The sequence below is a fragment of the Carassius carassius genome, chromosome 1, assembly GCF_963082965.1.
Source record: "Carassius carassius chromosome 1, fCarCar2.1, whole genome shotgun sequence".
Classification (NCBI taxonomy): domain Eukaryota; kingdom Metazoa; phylum Chordata; class Actinopteri; order Cypriniformes; family Cyprinidae; genus Carassius; species Carassius carassius.
Window position 1 is genome coordinate 8335333 of NC_081755.1, and position 19668 is coordinate 8355000.

General features: G+C 47.1%; 9 non-coding genes across 9 annotated transcripts; all 9 read right to left on the bottom strand.

Annotated features, from left to right (window-relative positions):
- Nucleotides 1-3200: 3200 nt before the first annotated feature.
- On the bottom strand, nt 3201-3272 carry trnap-agg (transfer RNA proline (anticodon AGG)). The gene has a single exon. It is a non-coding gene; the product is annotated as a tRNA-Pro (tRNA).
- Nucleotides 3273-3765: 493 nt separating this feature from the next.
- trnaq-cug (transfer RNA glutamine (anticodon CUG)) lies at nt 3766-3837 on the bottom strand. The gene has a single exon. It is a non-coding gene; the product is annotated as a tRNA-Gln (tRNA).
- A 448-nt stretch (nt 3838-4285) lies between these two features.
- Nucleotides 4286-4357, bottom strand: trnap-cgg (transfer RNA proline (anticodon CGG)). The gene has a single exon. It is a non-coding gene; the product is annotated as a tRNA-Pro (tRNA).
- Nucleotides 4358-4780: 423 nt separating this feature from the next.
- Nucleotides 4781-4852, bottom strand: trnap-agg (transfer RNA proline (anticodon AGG)). The gene has a single exon. It is a non-coding gene; the product is annotated as a tRNA-Pro (tRNA).
- A 421-nt stretch (nt 4853-5273) lies between these two features.
- Nucleotides 5274-5345, bottom strand: trnap-agg (transfer RNA proline (anticodon AGG)). The gene has a single exon. It is a non-coding gene; the product is annotated as a tRNA-Pro (tRNA).
- A 1003-nt stretch (nt 5346-6348) lies between these two features.
- trnap-ugg (transfer RNA proline (anticodon UGG)) lies at nt 6349-6420 on the bottom strand. Its single transcript has one exon. It is a non-coding gene; the product is annotated as a tRNA-Pro (tRNA).
- A 423-nt stretch (nt 6421-6843) lies between these two features.
- trnap-agg (transfer RNA proline (anticodon AGG)) lies at nt 6844-6915 on the bottom strand. The gene has a single exon. It is a non-coding gene; the product is annotated as a tRNA-Pro (tRNA).
- Nucleotides 6916-8419: 1504 nt separating this feature from the next.
- trnap-agg (transfer RNA proline (anticodon AGG)) lies at nt 8420-8491 on the bottom strand. The gene has a single exon. It is a non-coding gene; the product is annotated as a tRNA-Pro (tRNA).
- Nucleotides 8492-19439: 10948 nt separating this feature from the next.
- Nucleotides 19440-19511, bottom strand: trnap-cgg (transfer RNA proline (anticodon CGG)). The gene has a single exon. It is a non-coding gene; the product is annotated as a tRNA-Pro (tRNA).
- Nucleotides 19512-19668: the final 157 nt, after the last annotated feature.

The window sequence follows — 19668 nt, forward strand, 5'->3', positions numbered from 1 at the left end:
CCCCACTGGCCGCCTCGCTCGTTGGTCTCTCCGCCTTCAGGACTTTGATTTTGATGTTGTCCACAAGCCTGGATCTCGAAACAAAGTCCCTGATGCGCTATCAAGAAATCCTCTGGTAGATGATGTGCCACCAATGGACCTCCTTCCTGACTACGCTGTGATTGGTGGTCTTGACCTCCGTACACTGCCTTCAGTGACTCTCACGGATCGCTCTCATGTTAGACAATTGCAGCTTGATGATCCAATCACAGGTGATCTCCTCCGTAAACTAGAGTCTGCATTTCAACGGGAGAGTGAGATGGATGATTGCTCTCAGTATTCCATTCAGGACGGCCTGTTGTACTTCCATGATCCCAAACTTGCTTGCGGCATCCACCCCTTGAAATCTTTAAGGCTGTATGCTCATGCGTCTCTTAGAAGTACTTTGCTGAGATACTACCATGATCACCCAACTGCGGGTCACCTAGGGATAACAAAAACCTTGGCCCGACTGAAACTCAGGTTTTTTTGGCCTAAAATGGCATCTGAGGTGAAGAAATATGTAACCTCTTGCACGGTTTGCCAACTAACAAAACCAAGTCAGAGAAAACCTGCCGGTCTGATGGTCCCAATTCGGCCCCAAAACCCTTGGGAGTATGTTGGGGTGGATTTCGTTGGTCCTTTGCCACGTACTGCCAGTGGGAATTCTTACATTTTGGTTTTTGTCGATTATTTTTCAAAGTGGGTCGAGATTGTGGCAGTGAGAGAAGCTACTGCTCAAGTGGCAGCAAATAAGCTGCTAAGTGAAGTGTTTTCCCGTCACGGGGCCCCGACATACCTAATTTCAGACAGAGGTTCTCCTTTCGTGAGCGACCTTTTTGAACGGGTGCTCACTCTTCTGGGAACAGAACATCGCCTCACAACGGCATATCACCCACAGACAAATGCCACCGAGAGGGTGAACCGGACTCTCAAGACAGCAATTCGAGCATACGTGGATGATAAACATACAACTTGGGACCGATATATTCCACAAATTTGCTTTGCACTACGAACAGCACCACATGAAAGTACAGGTCAAACCCCATCCATGATGTTGTATGGGAGAGAGTTGAACACTTCATTAGACCTGGTGACTCAGCCTGTCTGGGATGGAATAGAGGAACCTGAAATTACTTATCCCGAGAGCTTGAGAATGACATTACAAGCGGCACATGACCATGCTAGGGCAGCCCTGGAAACCAGTCACAACAAAAGGAAGCAGCACTATGACAAAAGACGTCGCTCTGTTTTTTATGCTATTGGTGACCTTGTCAGAGTGAAAACCCACCCCAAATCAGATGCACTGGCTAATTTTACAGCAAAATTGGCACCCTTGTACTCTGGTCCATACCGTGTCACTCAGGTTTTGTCTGATGTGAATTACAGACTTGCAAAGCTGGACACAGGACAGGATGCGGGTGTCTACCATGTGGTCAATATGCAGCCTTTCCACACTTGGAACGCATACAGCAGCCATACACCAAGTGGTCCTCAGGATGAGTCTGAAACACCCTATGAGGGGTTGGAGGACAGGTTGCTGGTGAGACAGAGGGGTGAGGACCAACCTCAAGATGCATGCTTTTCTCTGCCTAGTGAGGCCGATATTAATTGTGATGATTCCATTGACAATTCCCATGACGCGACCAAGCTTAACATGAATAGTTGTACTCCTAATGCTGACACTGATGTTAATACATCTTCACAACATGCACATCTTCCTGACTTTGACGCTGATCTTGAAGGTCATCACTACAATCTCAGACCTAGACTGGCACCTAGAATCACATCCGGGTGGTCAGACAATAAATGGACTAACGAGTATCATACTGACAGATTGGATCTGAAGTAGTAATGTGTCTGGTGGTTTGGATTCCTCATGTGTTAAAAGTTACTAATATGCTTTACTTTCCTTGCGTGGCAATGGTGTTCTAGTTCTTATGTTTTCATGTGTTGTGTGGAGGAAAAAGAGAAGAAAATTGTTTTACACATGGGTTGGTTACACAAGCTTTTGTTTTTTCTGTGATATGTCTTTTAAAAGCATACTGTGTAATGTGAAGCTTGTACTGACATGTATGCCAGTTATTTCCATGTGTATGTAAAACATTTGTGTTGATGGATTTCCAAGTTTCCATGTATGGAGCTGAATTCAAATGTTGTCCTTATGTTGTGTACGGCTGAGGACAGCCTTTTTCTTTCCGGTGGGGAATCTGTAACGGCCAAAACTGTATGTTTTGCATGCATCAAGTTATATTGCGGTGTGCCCTTTAAGAGACTGATTGCTTGACTTTAAGGCGCTGTTTGGTGATGACGTAGAAGGACTACGTGACTGTGTAACGAGAACCACGACAGATAATAAGCTCTGCCTCTTGTTATTCTTCTGTCTTTGTTTATTTGTAACGCCAAGGAAGAGTTGATATCTCATGTATGAGAAGAGCGGGTTGCAGTGTACCAACCATTAAATGTGTGAGACACCAACTCCTCGCTTCATATCTCTTCATTTTAATGGACTTATACTGAGTTATCCGAGTCAAAGCGTTACAAACCCAAAGAGCGAAGTGTTGTACAAAGTTTAAATTGGAGATGAGGAACTACGAACAGGGAGAAATCGGCACGAAAACATGCAGGAGTATTATTGGTTGAAAGAAGGCAGAAATGACTGATACTTCTCAGCAATATGCTCAATGTGGGCTAGTCCAGGATTTGAACCCGGGACCTCTTTCACCCGAAGCGAGAATCATACCCCTAGACCAACGAGCCACCATGTAACCAGACACTACTCAAAACAAGGAGCTGCAAAGCGGGTTCATCTGGGATTTGAACTTGGGTCCACTTGCTCCCATACAGCAAAAAAAGAAAAAAAAACACACCCCAACACCAAAAAGCCCTCAAATGCTACTGCAACTAGCAAACGCAAGATGAAGGCTCACAGGGCCGTAAAGCGATCCAAGAATCTATTTTTTGCCATATCTCCACTGCTTGGGCTGCATTCCTAAACCAATTTTTGGAAAAATGTCAAGTCAAAGTTTAAACTGCAGATTAAAAACTAAGAAGAGCAGAGAGAAGTGGGCATGAAAACATGCAGACGCAGCTTTAGTCTTAATTGACAGTGGCGTATGATTGACCCGGGATGGCAGAATGGACTGAAACTGCTCAAGAAAAGATGCTGCAAAGACAGAAGAGGGCTCGTCCGGGATCTGAACCCGGGACCTCTCGCACCCTAAGCGAGAATCATACCCTTAGACCAACGAGCCACAAGTTGCTGCTCAGTGGAGGCCACTTTGCCATGTAAATCACTCTGTTCGATGCTACGGTCGCTCCAACATCCTGCCTCTTAGCTGACAAGGGCAGAAATAGAGCTCTGACCAGATGCACTGACCAGATTTCTGAGAAACTCAATTTTTACCTACCAGCTCTAGCTTGGCCTACCTTTGTAGAATAATGTTGATTAAAATATCAACAACAAAACACAAGAGCTGAATTTAACAGCAGAAGTCTACATTGTGGCACTGCCACGCAAATCTTGCTGATGAGCTGTCTGAGGTCTGTACTGCTTCTCCACAGAGGGTCAGGTGACATCTGTCTTCTCAATTTAGTTCCAGTTCAGTTTTATGTGAGTTCTAGATTGTTTGGAGGCCATGGTTAAAGGAGGCCACTGTAGCAATACATTTTAAGACACAATGCCACAGAGAAAGTTGTGACCTACCCCAAAGCTCCTCCTTGCCAAGCACAGCCAGACAGACCCCAAGGTTCCACCAAGAGTTGAACTCGGATCACTGGATTCAGAGTCCAGAGTGCTAACCATTACACCATGGAACCAACAGTGTCTGCACATCTGTTTGAAGTGTAGAAAACATTCAAGGAGCATCTGCGAAAAGCAACTAACCAGCAAGCATCAGAATGGTGTCCAAAAGCATTCACGGCTCCACTCTGAGTAAACCCAGGATCGAACCTGGGACCTTTAAATGTTCAGTGTAACGCTCTCTGAACCTTGTAAACCAATATTGAGAAAAACATCAAAGCAAAGGACACGAGCCTCCAGTCAACCGCAAATGGCTACCCTGCATGGCAGCCGATCTGAACCATCTTAGACACACCCCCACCTTTCAGTGAAAGTGCGGGAACCCAAAGAGCGAAGTGTTGTACAAAGTATAAATTGCAGATGAGGAACTACGAACAGGGAGAAATCAGCACGAAAACATGCAGGAGTACTATTGACCAAAAGAAGGCAGAATTGACTGATACTTCTCAGCAATATGCTCAATGTGGGCTCGTCCGGGATTTGAACCCGGGACCTCTCACACCCGAAGCGAGAATCATACCTCTAGACCAACGAGCCACCATGTACCCAGACACTACTCAAAACAAGGAGCTGCAAAGCGGGCTCATCTGGGATTTGAACTTGGGCCCACTTGCTCCCATACAGCAATAAAAGAAAAAAAACACACACCCCAACACCAACAAGCCCTCAGATGCTCCTGCATCTAGCAAACGCAAGATGAAGGCTCACAGGGCCGTAAAGCGATCCAAGAATCTATTTTTTGCCATATCTCCACTGCTTGGGCTGCATTCCTAAACCAATTTTTGGAAAAATGTAAAGTCAAAGTTTAAACTGCAGATTAAGAACTAAGAAGAGCAGAGAGAAGTGGGCATGAAAACATGCAGACGCAGCTTTAGTCTTAATTGACAGTGGCGTATGATTGACCCGGGATGGCAGAATGGTCTGAAACTGCTCAAGAAAAGATGCTGCAAAGACAGAAGAGGGCTCGTCCGGGATTTGAACCCGGGACCTCTCGCACCCTAAGCGATAATCATACCCCTAGACCAACGAGCCACCATGTAGCCTGACACTACTCAAAACAAGGAGCTGCAAAGCAGGCTCATCTGGGATTTGAACTTGGCTCTACTTGCTCCCATACAGCAATAAAATAAAAAAAACACACCCCAACACCAACAAGCCCTCAGATGCTCCTGCAACTAGCGAACGCAAGATGAAGGCTCACAGGGCTGTGAAGCGATCCAAGAATCTATTTTTTGCCATATCTCCACTGCTTGGGCTGCATTCCTAAACCAATTTTTGGAAAAATGTCAAGTCAAAGTTTAAACTGCAGATTAAGAACTAAGAAGAGCAGAGAGAAGTGGGCATGAAAACATGCAGACGCAGCTTTAGTCTTATTTGACAGTGGCGTATGTTTGACCCGGGATGGCAGAATGGACTGAAACTGCTCAAGAAAAGATGCTGCAAAGACAGAAAAGGGCTCGTCCGGGATTTGAACCAGGGACCTCTCGCACCCTAAGCGAGAATCATACCCCTAGACCAACGAGCCACAAGTTGCTGCTCAGTGGAGGCCAATTTGCCACGTATTTCACTCTGTTCGATGCTACGGTCGCTCCAACATCCTGCCTCTTAGCTGACAAGAGCAGTAATAGAGCTCTGACCAGATGCACTGACCAGATTTCTGAGAAACTCAATTTTTACCTACCAGCTCTAGCTTGGCCTACTTTTGTAGAATAATGTTGATTAAAATATCAACTACAAAACACAAGAGCTGAATTTAACAGCAGAAGTCTACATTGTGACACTGCCACGCAAATCTTGCTGATGAGAAGCTGTCTGAGGTCTGTACTGCTTCTCCACAGAGGGTCAGGTGACATCTGTCTTCTCAATTTAGTTCCAGCTCAGTTTTATGTGAGTTCTAGATTGTTTGGAGGCCATGGTAGCAATACATTTTAAGACACACTGCCACAGAGAAAGTTGTGACATACCCCAAAGCTCCTCCTTGCCAAGCACAGCCAGACAGACTCTTGAAGGTTCCACCAAGATTTGAACTCAGATCACTGGATTCAGAGTCCAGAGTGCTAACCGTTACACCATGGAACCAACAGTGTCTGCACATCTGTTTGAAGTGTAGAAAACATTCAAGGAGGCTCTGCGAAAAGCAACTAACCAGCAAGCATCAGAATGGTGTCCGAAAAGCATTCACGGCTCCACTCTGAGTAAACCCAGGATCAACCCTGGGACCTTTAAATGTTCAGAGTAACGCTCTCTGAACCTTGTAAACCAATATTGAGAAAAACATCATAGCAAAGGACACGAGCCTCCAGTCAACCGCAAACGGCTACCCTGCATGGCAGCCGATCTGAACCATCTTAGACACACCCCCACCTTTCAGTGAAAGTGCGGGAACCCAAAGAGCGAAGTGTTGTACAAAGTTTAAATTGCAGATGAGGAACTACGAACAGGGAGAAATCGGCATGAGAATATGCAGGAGTACTATTGACCGAAAGAAGGCAGAATTGATTGATATTTCTCAGCAATATGCTCAATGTGGGCTCGTCCGGGATTTGAACCCGGGACCTCTCACACCCAAAGCGAGAATCATACCCCTAGACCAACGAGCCACCATGCACCCAGACACTACTCAAAACAAGGAGCTGCAAAGCGGGCTCATCTGGGATTTGAACTTGGGCCCACTTGCTCCCATACAGCAATAAAAGAAAAAAAAACACACCCCAACACCAACAAGCCCTCAGATGCTCCTGCATCTAGCAAATGCAATATGAAGGCTCACGGGGCTGTGAAGCGATCCAAGAATCTATTTGTTTGCCATATCTCCACTGCTTGGGCTGCATTCCTAAACCAATTTTTGGAAAAATGTCAAGTCAAAGTTTAAACTGCAGATTAAGAACTAAGAAGAGCAGAGAGAAGTGGGCATGAAAACATGCAGACGCAGCTTTAGTCTTAATTGACAGTGGCGTATGATTGACCCGGGATGGCAGAATGGACTGAAACTTCTCAAGAAAAGATGCTGCAAAGACAGAAGAGGGCTCGTCCAGGATTTGAACCCGGGACCTCTCGCACCCTAAGCGAGAATCTTACCCCTAGACCAACAAGCCACAAGTTGCTGCTCAGTGGAGGCCACTTTGCCATGTAATTCACTCTGTTCGATGCTACGGTCGCTCCAACATCCTGCCTCTTAGCTGACAAGGGCAGAAATAGAGCTCATGCACTGACCAGATTTCTGAGAAACTCAATTTTTACCTACCAGCTCTAGCTTAACCTACCTTTGTAGAATAATGTTGATTAAAATATCAACGACAAAACACAAGAGCTGAATTTAACAGCTGAAGTCTACATTGTGGCACTGCCACGCAAATCTTGCTGATGAGAAGCTGTCTGAGGTCTGTACTGCTTCTCCACAGAGGGTCAGGTGACATCGGTCTTCTCAATTTAGTTCCAGATCAGTTTTATGTGAGTTCTAGATTGTTTGGAGGCCATGGTTAAAGGAGGCCACTGTAGCTGTACATTTTAAGACACACTGCCACAGAGAAAGTTGTGACATACCCCAAAGCTCCTCCTTGCCAAGCACAGCCAGACAGACTCTTGAAGCTTCCACCAAGATTTGAACTTGGATCACTGGATTCAGAGTCCAGAGTGCTAACCGTTACACCATGGAACCAACAGTGTCTGCACATCTGTTTGAAGTGTAGAAAACATTCAAGGAAGCTCTGCGAAAAGCAACTAACCAGCAAGCATCAGAATGGTGTCCGAAAAGCATTCACGGCTCCACTCTGAGTAAACCCAGGATCGAACCTGGGACCTTTAAATGTTCAGTGTAACGCTCTCTGAACCTTGTAAACCAATATTGAGAAAAACATCAAAGCAAAGGACCCGAGCCTCCAGTCAACCGCAAACGGCTACCCTGCATGGCAGCCGATCTGAACCATCTTAGACACACCCCCACCTTTCAGTGAAAGCGCGGGAACCCAAAGAGCGAAGTGTTGTACAAAGTTTAAATTGGAGATGAGGAACTACGAACAGGGAGAAATCGGTACGAAAACAAGCAGGAGTATTATTTGCCGAAAGAAGGCAGAAATGACTGATACTTCTCAGCAATATGCTCAATGTGGGTTCGTCCGGGATTTGAACCCGGGACTTCGCACACCCGAAGCGAGAATCATACCCCTAGACCAACGAGCCACCATGTAACCAGACACTACTCAAAACAAGGACCTACAAAGCGGGTTCATCTGGGATTTGAACTTGGGTCCACTTGCTCCCATACAGCAATAGAAAAAAAAAACACACCCCAACACCAACAAGCCCTCAGATGCTACTGCATCTAGCAAACGCAAGATGAAGGCTCACAGCGCCTTGAAACGATCCAAGAATCTATTTTTTGCCATATCTCCACTGCTTGGGCTGCATTCCTAAACCAATTTTTGGAAAAATGTAAAGTCAAAGTTTAAACTGCAGATTAAGAACTAAGAAGAGCAGAGAGAAGTGGGCATGAAAACATGCAGGCGCAGCTTTAGTCTTAATTGACAGTGGCGTATGATTGACCCGGGATGGCAGAATGGACTGAAACTGCTCAAGAAAAGATGCTGCAAAGACAGAAGAGGGCTCGTCCGGGATTTGAACCCGGGACCTCTCGCACCCTAAGCGAGAATCATACCCCTAGACCAACGAGCCACAAGTTGCTACTCAGTGGAGGCCACTTTGCCACGTATTTCACTCTGTTCGATGCTACGGTCGCTCCAACATCCTGCCTCTTAGCTGACAAGGGCAGAAATAGAGCTCATGCACTGACCAGATTTCTGAGAAACTCAATTTTTACCTACCAGCTCTAGCTTAACCTACCTTTGTAGAATAATGTTGATTAAAATATCAACGACAAAACACAAGAGCTGAATTTAACAGCTGAAGTCTACATTGTGGCACTGCCACGCAAATCTTGCTGATGAGAAGCTGTCTGAGGTCTGTACTGCTTCTCCACAGAGGGTCAGGTGACATCGATCTTCTCAATTTAGTTCCAGCTCAGTTTTATGTGAGTTCTAGATTGTTTGGAGGCCATGGTTAAAGGAGGCCACTGTAGCAATACATTTTAAGACACACTGCCACAGAGGTAGTACACATAATGGGTTCGTGGAAAAAAACCCATTCATTTAAATTGCCATATACCGCATAATGGTTCGAAGGGATTGTACTGTCAATTTGGATCCATTTTCTCCTTTAGAAAACTGGCCAACGGGACGAGTCGGCTTACAGAATCAGAATCAGAATCAGAAAGAGCTTTATTGCCAAGTATGCTTGCGCATACAAGGAATTTGTTTTAGTGACATAAGCTTCCAGTAAACAGAGACAACAACACACAGACAAAAAAAAAAAAAAATTACAGGAGAATTACAAATTGGCAAATAAATAAGTGTATAAACAATTGTGCTATAAATGATAATGGAATAGGATTGAGTGAGATGCAGGAATGTTCTAGGATGGAGGGGTAACAAATAAATATAAGGATATTGCACATTTTTGCATAAGCATACGTTTAAGTGGGAAACATTTATCTGTTCATGAGGTAGATTGCCTGGGGGAAGAAACTATTCTTGTGCCTTGCTATTCTTTTATTTGTGGCTCTGAGGCGCCGGCCAGATGGCAAAAGTTCAAAGATGGGGTGACTTGGATGTGAGGGATCCAGAGTGATTTTCTGAGTCCTTTTCCTCACTCTGGATGTGTACAGTTCTTGGAGGGTGGGCAGGGGAGCACCAATAATCCTTTCAGCAGTCCGAACAGTTCTCTGTAGTCTTCTGATATCTGATTTTGTAGCTGAACCAAACCAGACAGTAATTGAAGTACACAGGACTGACTCAATGACGGCTGAGTAGAACTGTTTCAGCAGCTCCTGTGGCAGGTTAAACTTCCTCAGCTGGCGAAGGAAGTACAACCTTTGTTGGGCTTTTTTCACAATGGAGCCAATGTGATTGTCCCACTTCAGGTCCTGAGAGATGGTGGTTCCCAGGAATCTGAATGACTCCACTGCAGCCACAGTGCTGTTCATGATGGTGAGTGGGGAAAGTGCAGGGGGGTTTCTCCTAAAGTCCACAGTCATCTCCACTGTTTTGAGCGTGTTCAGCTCCAGGTTGTTAAGACTGCACCAGACAGCCAGCTGCTCAACCTCCTGTCTGTAAGCAGACTCGTCACCGTCCTGGATGAGGCCGATGACTGTAGTATCGTCTGCAAACATCAGGAGCTTGACAGAGGGGTCTTTAGAGGTGCAGTCGTTGGTGTACAGGGAGAAGAGCAGAGGGGAGAGAACACATCCCTGAGGGGCACCAGTGTTGGTGGAGCAGCTGTTTGACATGAATTTCCCCAGTCTCACTAACTGTTGCCTATCTGTCAGAAAGCTGGTGATCCACTGACAGATAGAGCTAGGAACAGAGAGCTGGGTCAGTTTGGTTTGGAGGGTTGTTGGGATGATGGTGTTGAAAGCCAAACTAAAGTCCACAAACAGGATCCTCACATAAGTCCCTGTTTTGTCCAGATGTTGCAGGATGAAGTGCAATGCCATGTTGATTGCATCATCCACGGACCTGTTTGCTCGGTACGCAAACTGCAGGGGGTCCAGTAAGGGTCCAGTGATGTCCTTCAGATAAGCCAGAACCAGTTTTTCAAACGACTTCATGATGACAGACGTTAGAGCCACAGGTCTGTAGTCGTTAAGTCCTGTTATCTTGGGTTTCTTTGGAATGGGGATTATGGTGGAGCGTTTGAAGCAGGAAGGCACTTCACACAACTCCAGAGATCTGTTGAAGATCTGTGAAAAGATGGGGGCCAGCTGGTCAGCACAGATTTTCAGACAGGCTGGTGTAACGCCATCTGGGCCTGGTGCTTTTCTTCTTTTGTTTTTCTTGAAGACCTGGCGCACATCATCTTCACAGATTTGAAGAGCAGGAGGTATGGAGAGGGGGATTGCAGGAGGTGTTAATGGTTATGTAGGGAGATGGTCAGAGTGGGTGTTGGGGGTTTCAAATCTACAATAAAACTCATTCAGGTCGTTAGCAAGTCGTTGATTAGCCTCAGTGCAAGGGGATGGTGTCTTGTAGTTTGTGATGGCTCTCAGTCCTCTCCAAACTGAAGTAGAGTCGTTGGAAGTAAACTGGTCTTCCAACTTTTTAGCATAGGTCTTTTTAGCCGCTCTAATCTCTTTGTTCAGTGTGTTCCTGGCCTGATTGTACAAGACCCTGTCCCCATTTCTGTAGGCATCCTCTTTGGCCTGACGAAGGTGTCTGAGTTTTACTGTAAACCATGGCTTATCATTGTTGAATGGTAAATAAGTCCTGGTAGGAATGCATATATCCTCACAGAAACTAATATAGGATGTTACAGTCTCTGTGAGTTCGTCCAGATCGGTGGTAGCAGCTTCAAAAACGCTCCAGTCTGTGATGTCAAAACAAGATTGTAAATCCTGCTCTGTTTCGCTGGTCCATCTCTTCACAGTCTTTACTACAGGTTTAGCAGATTTAATTTTCTGCTTGTAGGTCGGTATAAGATGAACCAGACAGTGATCAGAACGTCCCAAAGCTGCTCGTGGAACAGAGTGATATGCATCCTTTATTGTGGTGTAACAGTGATCCAGTATATTACTGTCTCTGGTGGGACAGGTAACATGCTGTCTGTATTTTGGCAGTTCACGGGAGAGATTGGCTTTATTAAAGTCCCCAAGAATGATTAAAACAGAGTCCGGGTGTTGTTGTTCTGTGTCTGTGATCTGATCAGCGAGTTTCTGTAAAGCTGAGCTCACATGCGCTTGAGGTGGAATGTAAACACTAACCAGAATGAGCGAGTGAAACTCCCGCGGCGAATAGAACGGCTTGCAGTTGATAAACTGCGTTTCTAGATCAGGACAGCACATCTTCTTTAACACAGTTACATCTGTACACCACCGTTCATTGATGTAAAAGCATGTCCCGCCGCCGCGCGATTTCCCTGTTGATTCTGCGTCGCGATCCGCTCTAAACAGCTGAAAGCCCGGCAGATGGAGTGCGCTGTCCGGTATGGCGTCATTCAGCCAGGTTTCCGTGAAACACAGAGCAGCAGAGTGAGAGAAATCCTTATTTGTCCGAGAGAGCAGAAGGAGTTCGTCCGTTTTGTTGGGTAGAGAGCGGAGATTTGCGAGATGGATGCTAGGCAACGGCGTTCGAAATCCGCGCTTCCTGAGTCTGACGAGCGCTCCCGCTCGCTTTCCCCGTCTGCGCGTCCTGAAGCGCTTGATCAGCGCCGCTGCTCCTCCGATAACAATGTTCAGTAAAACGTCTGTATAATAGAAATCCGGAAAAATATCATGTGGTGTGTTCTGCCGAATGTTCAGCAGTTCATCCCTGGTGAAACTGATCGTGTTTGTTAAACAAAAAACAGGAAAAACGAACAAAAACAGTACAAACACTGGAGAGCCAAGCACTGAAGCAGCCATGTGCGGCGCCATCTTGGATTGGCCTTTTCCATAGGGAATCCGCAGTAAACCAAGTATTGACACCTCTAGGGGGTGATGTTGACCACTGGGAGAGCCCCCCCACCCCCACGAACCCTATATAGGTCCTTTTGCCATCGTTCTGCTGGCCGTAGGGGGTATTCGCTCCCAGGACCCTATTATTTGGCCTTTCTCCCATTAAACGAATGGCCGGGGCAGTTCTAGGGTGGGCTTCGCATCCCAGCGGGCCGCGTTTTGTCCACCCGCCATATGGGTCCGCTGTGCGGACCCCCGTGACCACGAACCCTATAAAGGTATTTTTGCCATCGTTCTGCTGGCCATTGGGGGTATTCGCTCCCAGGACCCTATTGTTTGGCGTTTCTCCCATTAAACGAATGGCCGGGGCTGTTCTAGGGTGGGCTTCGCATCCCAGCGAGCTGCGTTTTGTCCACCCGCCATATGGGTCCACTGTGCGGACCCCCGTGACCACGAACCCATTATTTGTCCATTTAACCATTATCATCGCGGATCGGACCCGCGAGGACCCCTGGTCCCACGGAACCACTATTTGTCCAATTTTCCACTATTTTTACGGAACATTCCCAAAAGGGTCCCAGAGGTGGGGGGTGGGCGTCCCGGCCCGCGGGCGCTCACCGGCGCCCCCTCTGGCCATTTCGGGGTCGCCGACGCAAGTCGCTCCGATCAGCCCGCGGTCTCGGTGAGGTCACTGGGGGGGCCCCACGGACCCCGCTGTGAAATTTGGGACCCCTGGGACGTTTCTAAAAATTGGTACGTTCCAAATCGGTACACGTTTTGATTGAAGGTGGGACATCCACAGTTCGGAGACGATAGGACGTAGGGCCCCCATATTCCAGATTCTTGCATCTCAGGGGCCCCTCTCCCATGTCCCCAAAGCACGAAGCTGTAGGACCTTGAAAAAAAATACCCGTCCGGCACCCTGAAATCTCTCAAAAGGCTCTGATCATGTAAGAGTCAGAGAGGGCCAAGGGAGAGATTTTGTGCAGTAGGCTCCGAATTTTTCTTTCGGTAGCTCAATCGGGGCGGCCCCTGGACCCACCAATCCGAATTTCGGGCCCCTGGGTCTTTTCTAAAAAAGTCCCACCTGGCACATACTTGAATGGGTTCGGCCTAGCCGATTCGTGGACACAACTCGCGAGGGCCCCAGGGCCCCGCGCTTTCGGAAGCTCACTCGGGGCGGCCCCTTGACCCACCGATCCGAATTTCGGGCCCCTGGGTCTTTTCTAAAAAAGTCTCTCCTGCCATATACTTGAATGTTTCCGGCCTAGCGGGTTCGTGGACAGGACTCGCAAGGGTCCGATCGGGCCGAATTTTGGATATGTGTCTCATGGGGACCCCCTCGACTGGGCATAAAAGTCTGGTGGCCCTACGACCTTCTTTAGGGGTCAAACGGTCACAGAAGGGACCCCACGTCCACCAAACAGGTACACGTTTTGATTGGAGGTGGGACTTCCAAAGTTCAGAGAGGGTAGGTCGTAGGGCCCCCAGATTTGAGATTCTGGCATCTCAGGGGCCCCTCAACCAGGGCCCCGAAACACATAGTCGTAGGACCCAAGGAGAAAAGTGCATCACGCTAGGTCCTCACGCTTTTGACAGCACGTTTTAGGGGCCCTCAGGAGCCACCGTTCCAAATTTCGGGCCCCTAGGACGTTTTTAAAAACATTCCACCTGCCAATTACTTGAATGTGTTCGGCCTAGCGGTTTCGTGGACACGGCTCGCCGGGGTCGGATCGGGCCGAATTTGGTATGATTGCCTCATGGGGACCCCCTTGACCGGGCAGAGAAGTTTGGTGGCCCTACGACCTTCCTTAGGGGTCAAAAGGTCAAAAACCAGAGGGATTGTCCACCAAACCGGTACGTGTTTACATTGGAGGTGGGACATCAGCCCTTCGGAGACTATGGGTCGTAGGGCCCCCAGATTCGAGATTCGAGCATCTCAGGGGCCCCTCTCCCATGTCCCCAAAGCACGAAGCTGTAGGACCTTGAAAAAAAATGCCCGCCCGGCACCCTCAAATCTCTCAAAATGCTCTGATCATGTAAGAGTCAGAGAGGGCTGAGGGAGAGATTTTGTGCAGGAGGCTCCGAATTTTTCCCTCGCCTTCGGGGAATTTCGGGCCTCTGGGATTTTTCTAAAAAAGTCCCACCTGCCATATATTTGAATGGGGTTCAAATAAATTGCGGGTGGACATGCAGCACATGTGGTGAAATTAACCAAAATCCAAAATTTTTCTATGCATAATTCTACAGTATTATGGGACAAAACTTACAAAAATGGGTTCTTCGGAGCTTGCAGTGTACAGCAGATGAGACTTCAACCACGAAATCACTAAAATTTATCTGTCCACGGAACCATTAGGAAGGGCATGCTGAATAAATGGCAAACGGGAGGTTTTTTAAAAAAAAATGTACATTTACAATTTATTCAGCGGGACCTCCATAGCGCTCCTGTGGACATACATTTTTATGCATATTTTACATTATTATTGGATAAAACTTACATGAATGGATTCCTCTGGGTGTCCTGAGTACAGTAAAGGTCTTTTCATTAACAATAACACACATTTGAAATAAATAAAGTTAAATACAGTTGTTATTTAATGAAAAGTGAGATTCGCACCACATGTGGTGCACATGTGTGCCAAAATTCAACGCTCATTTTTATGTAAATTCTACAGTATTATGGGATAAAACTTACAAAAATGGATTCCTGGAAGCTTGCAGAGTACAGCTGATGAGACTTCAACCACGAAACCGCTAAAATTTATCTGTCCGCGGAACAATTAGGAAGGGCTTGCTGAATAAATGGCAAATGGGAGGTTTTTTAAAAAAAAAATTCCATTTACAATTTATTCAGCGGGACCTCCGTAGTGCTCCCGTGGACATTATTTTTTATGCAAATTCTACAGTATATTGTGATAAAACTTACATGAATGGACTCTGCTGAGCTGTCTGAGTACACTGCAGGCGTTTTGATCAACAATATTGCCTATATTTAATTAAATCAAATTTAATACAATTGCTTTTTGTTAAACCTAAGTTGGACACATATCCCACTTGCCATTTATTCATATTGGATGGACACCAAATTTGGGGCACCGTATCTCCGCCTCCCGGGGGTTCAGGGACTTGGGGCTGGTGGCGTCGGATAGAGATCCCCCTGGTCTGACTTTGACCCGATTTTGGTGCAGTTTGGCCCCGTTGTGGGGGAGTTACAGTTTGGCAAAGTGTGTGACATTTTGGTTAATATTCACCAAAATCCAACATTTTTTCTATGCATATTTCTACAGTATAATGGGATAAAACTTACAAAAATGGATTCCTCTGAGTGCCCTGAGTACAGTACAAGTGTTTTCTCTAGGCCTCATGAAAATTTTTTTCTTCCCACTTCCACCCCCCTCGAGCTGCCTTCTCTAGCCGGGGAAGGTGCACCCTGGCGGCATGGATGAGTAGGTGCGAGGGGGGGTGGATGGTACTATTTTTTTGCTAATTTCTCCGCGATGCGGTGGACCCCGGGGCTGAAATTCGGGAGATCCCTAGAGGGTCGAGGGGCCTACCGTATGCGACCACCCACGAGTTCCTGGGTGGTCCGGTTCCTGAGTTATAACGGTTCAAATGCCACATTTTGGGGGGCCGTAACTCGGACCCCCGGGTCATAGAAACATGGGGCTGGTGTCGTCTGATAGGGGTCCCAAAGGTCTAATATTGACCAGAGTTTGGTGTTCTTTCCCCTCTCTTTGGGTGAGTTATGGCCGGTCAAATTTTGGGACTTTTTGCATTTGCGGGCCCGTATCTCTGGCCCCCGGGGGTCTATCGACTTGGGGGAGGTGGCTTCAGAGAGGGCCCTTCGAGGGCTATTACGTCACCGAGTTTCAAGTCGCTAGGTCTCTTCCTTCCATTTGACTATCAAAAATGTGGGGGGCCATAACTCCGCCCCCCAGGATGTTATGGATGGGGGGGCAATGGTGTTCGGTAGGTCTTCTGGAGGTCTTACTCTGACCCAATTTTGGTGCATTTTGGCCCCGTTTTGGCGGAGTTACAGCTTGGCAAAGTGTGTGACATTTTGGTTAACATGCACCACATGTGGTGAAATTAACCAAAATCCAACATTTTTCTATGCATATTTCTACAGTATAATGGGATAAAACTTACAAAAATGGATTCCTCTGAGTGCCCTGAGTACAGTACAAGTGTTTTCTCTAGGCCTCCTGAAAAATTTTTTCTTCCGACTTCCACCCCCCTCGAACTGTCTTCTCTAGCCGGGGAGGGTGCACACTGGCCGGCATGGATGAGTAGGTGCGAGGGGGGGTGGATGGTACTATTTTTTTGCTAATTTCTTCGCAATGCGGTGGACCCCGGGACTGAAATTCGGGAGATCCCTAGAGGGTCGAGGGGCCTACCGTATGCGACCACCCAGCTTGGCAAAGTGTGTGACATTTTGGTTAACATGCACCACATCATTTTTTATATGCATATTTCTACAGTATAATGGGATAAAACTTACAAAAATGGATTCCTCTGAGTGCCCTGAGTACAGTACAAATGTTTTCTCTAGGCCTCATAATAAAAAAAGTTTCAAGTCGCTAGGTCTCTTCCTTCCATTTGACTATCAAAAATGTGGGGGGCCATAACTCCGCCCCCCGGGGTGTTATGGATGGGGGGCAGCGGTGTTCGGTAGGCCTTCTGGAGGTCTTACTCTGACCCAAATTTGGTGCAGTTTGGCCCCGTTTTGGCGGAGTTACAGCTTGGCAAAGTGTGTGACAATTTGGTGAACACCAAAATCCAACATTTTTTCTATGCACATTTCTACAGTATTATGGGACAAAACTTACAAAAATGGATTCCTCGGAGCTTGCAGAGTACATCTGATGAGACTTCAACCACAAAATCGCTAAAATTCATCTGTCCACGGAACCACTATGAAGGGTGCGCTGAATAAATGGCAACTGGGAGGTTTTTTTTTTAAAATAATGTCCTTTTACAATTTATTCGGCGGGACCTCCGTAGTGCTCCCATGGACATTAATTTTTATGCATATTTTACAGTATTATGTGATAAAACTGGCATGAATGGACTCTGCTGAGCGTGCTGAGTACAGTAGAGGTGTTTTCATTAACAGTAAGAGAATTGCTATTTAATAAACAGCAATTGAACACATATCCCACTTTCCATATATTCATATAGGAATGCTATTTAATAAACTGCAAGTGGACACATATCCCATCAAATTAATTGCTGGTGGACATGCACCACATATGGGGAAATTAACCAAAATCAAACTTTTTTTCTATGCATATTCTACAGTATTAGAATAGTTGTTTCGTGGACATGACTTGCAAGGTCCCTACGGCCGTGCACCATTGGCAGCTCACTCGAGGCGGCCCCTTGACCCACCAAACTGAATTTTGGGTCCGTTGGACTTTTCTAAAAAAGTCCCACCTGCCATTTACTTGAATGGGTTCGGACTAGCGGGTTCGTGGACACGGTTCGCAACGGTCCAATCGGGCCAAAATTTGGATATGTGTCTCCGGGGGATCCCCTCAAACGGGCATAGAAGTCTGGTGGCCCTACGATCTCATTAAGGGGTCAAAGGGTTACAGAAGGGAGCCCACGTCCACGAAACACTGATTGCAAGGGCTCTTGGGCCCCGGGCCTTCGTAAGCTCACTGGGGGAGGCCCCAGGAGCCACCGTTCCAAGTTTTGGGCCCCTGGGATGTCTCAGAAAAAAATGTCCAACCGAGGCCCATTTCTAACGCTAATGGTCAAATGGACAAATATTGGGTCCGTGGGACCAGGGGGTGGGGTCCGCAAATGTTCCGCATGTGATCCGTGGTCATTCTGTGAATATAATGGTCAAATGGACAAATAGTGGGTTCGTGGGACCCAGGGTGGTGGTCCGCAAGTGGTCCGCAGATGATCCGCAGTCATTGTGTGAAAATAATGGTCAAATGGACAAATAGTGGGTTCGTGGGACCCAGGGTGGGGGTCAGCAAAGGGGTCCGCAGATGATCCGCAGTCATTGTGTGAATATAATGGTCAAATGGACAAATACTGGGTTCGTGGGACCCAGGGTGGGGGTCCGCAAGGGGTCCGCAGATGATCCGCAGTCATTGTGTGAATATAATGGTCAAATGGACAAATAATGGGTAAGTGGGACCCGGGTTGGGGGTCCGAGGGGGGTCCGCATCGGTTCCGTGGTCATTCTGTAACTTTAAAGGTCAAATGGACAAATATAGGTTTCGTGGGCAAAAAAATCGTCCACCCCCCATTCGGGTAAATGCCACTGTTTTAAACCTGAGGTGTACTGCTCCGTGCGCCACCCTGTGGAGAAGTGCTGAATGGCATTTAGGGGCCACAAATTTGGGTGGGCTTCCGCGGGGCCTCTCGGGGGTCCAGATCCTCCTGGCCGGTCAGGGGTCTCCCGTGGGCCGGCGCGGTCCGGCAGACATCGACGCCGCGTCCAGCAAAAATTTTTTGGGGTCAGCGCGCAGGTCCCCCTAACCCACGTACACGAGCCCTCAAACTTATACCTGAATGGACGCTCCAAAAAAAAATGGACTTTATGGAAAAAGTTGTGACATACCCCAAAGCTCCTCCTAGCCAAGCACACTCTTGAAGGTTCCACCGAGATTTGAACTCGGATCACTGGATTCAGAGTCCAGAGTTCTAACCGTTACACCATGGAACCAACAGTGTCTGCACATCTGTTTGAAGTGTAGAAAACATTCAAGGAGCGTCTGCGAAACGCAACTAACCAGCAAGCATCAGAATCGTGTCCGAAAAGCATTCACGGCTCCACTCTGAGTAAACCCAGGATCGAACCTGGGACCTTTAAATGTTCAGTGTAACGCTCTCTGAACATTGTAAACCAATATAGAGAAAAACATCAAAGCAAAGGACACAAGCCTCCAGTCAACCGCAAACGGCTACCCTGCATGGCAGCCGATCTGAACAATTTTAGACACACCCCCACCTTTCAGTGAAAGCACCGGAACCCAAAGAGCGAAGTGTTGTACAAAGTTTAAATTGCAGATGAGGAACTACGAACAGGGAGAAATCAGCACAAAAACATGCAGGAGTAGTATTGACCGAAAGAAGGCAGAATTGACTGATACTTCTCAGCAATATGCTCAATGTGGGCTCGTCCGGGATTTGAACCCGGGACCTCTCACACCCGAAGTGAGAATCATACCCCTAGACCAACGAGCCACCATGTACCCAGACACTACTCAAAACAAGGAGCTGCAAATCGGGCTCATCTGGGATTTGAACTTGGGCCCACTTGCTCCCATACAGCAATAAAAGAAAAAAAAACACACCCCAACACCAACAAGCCCTCAGATGCTCCTGCATCTAGCAAACGCAA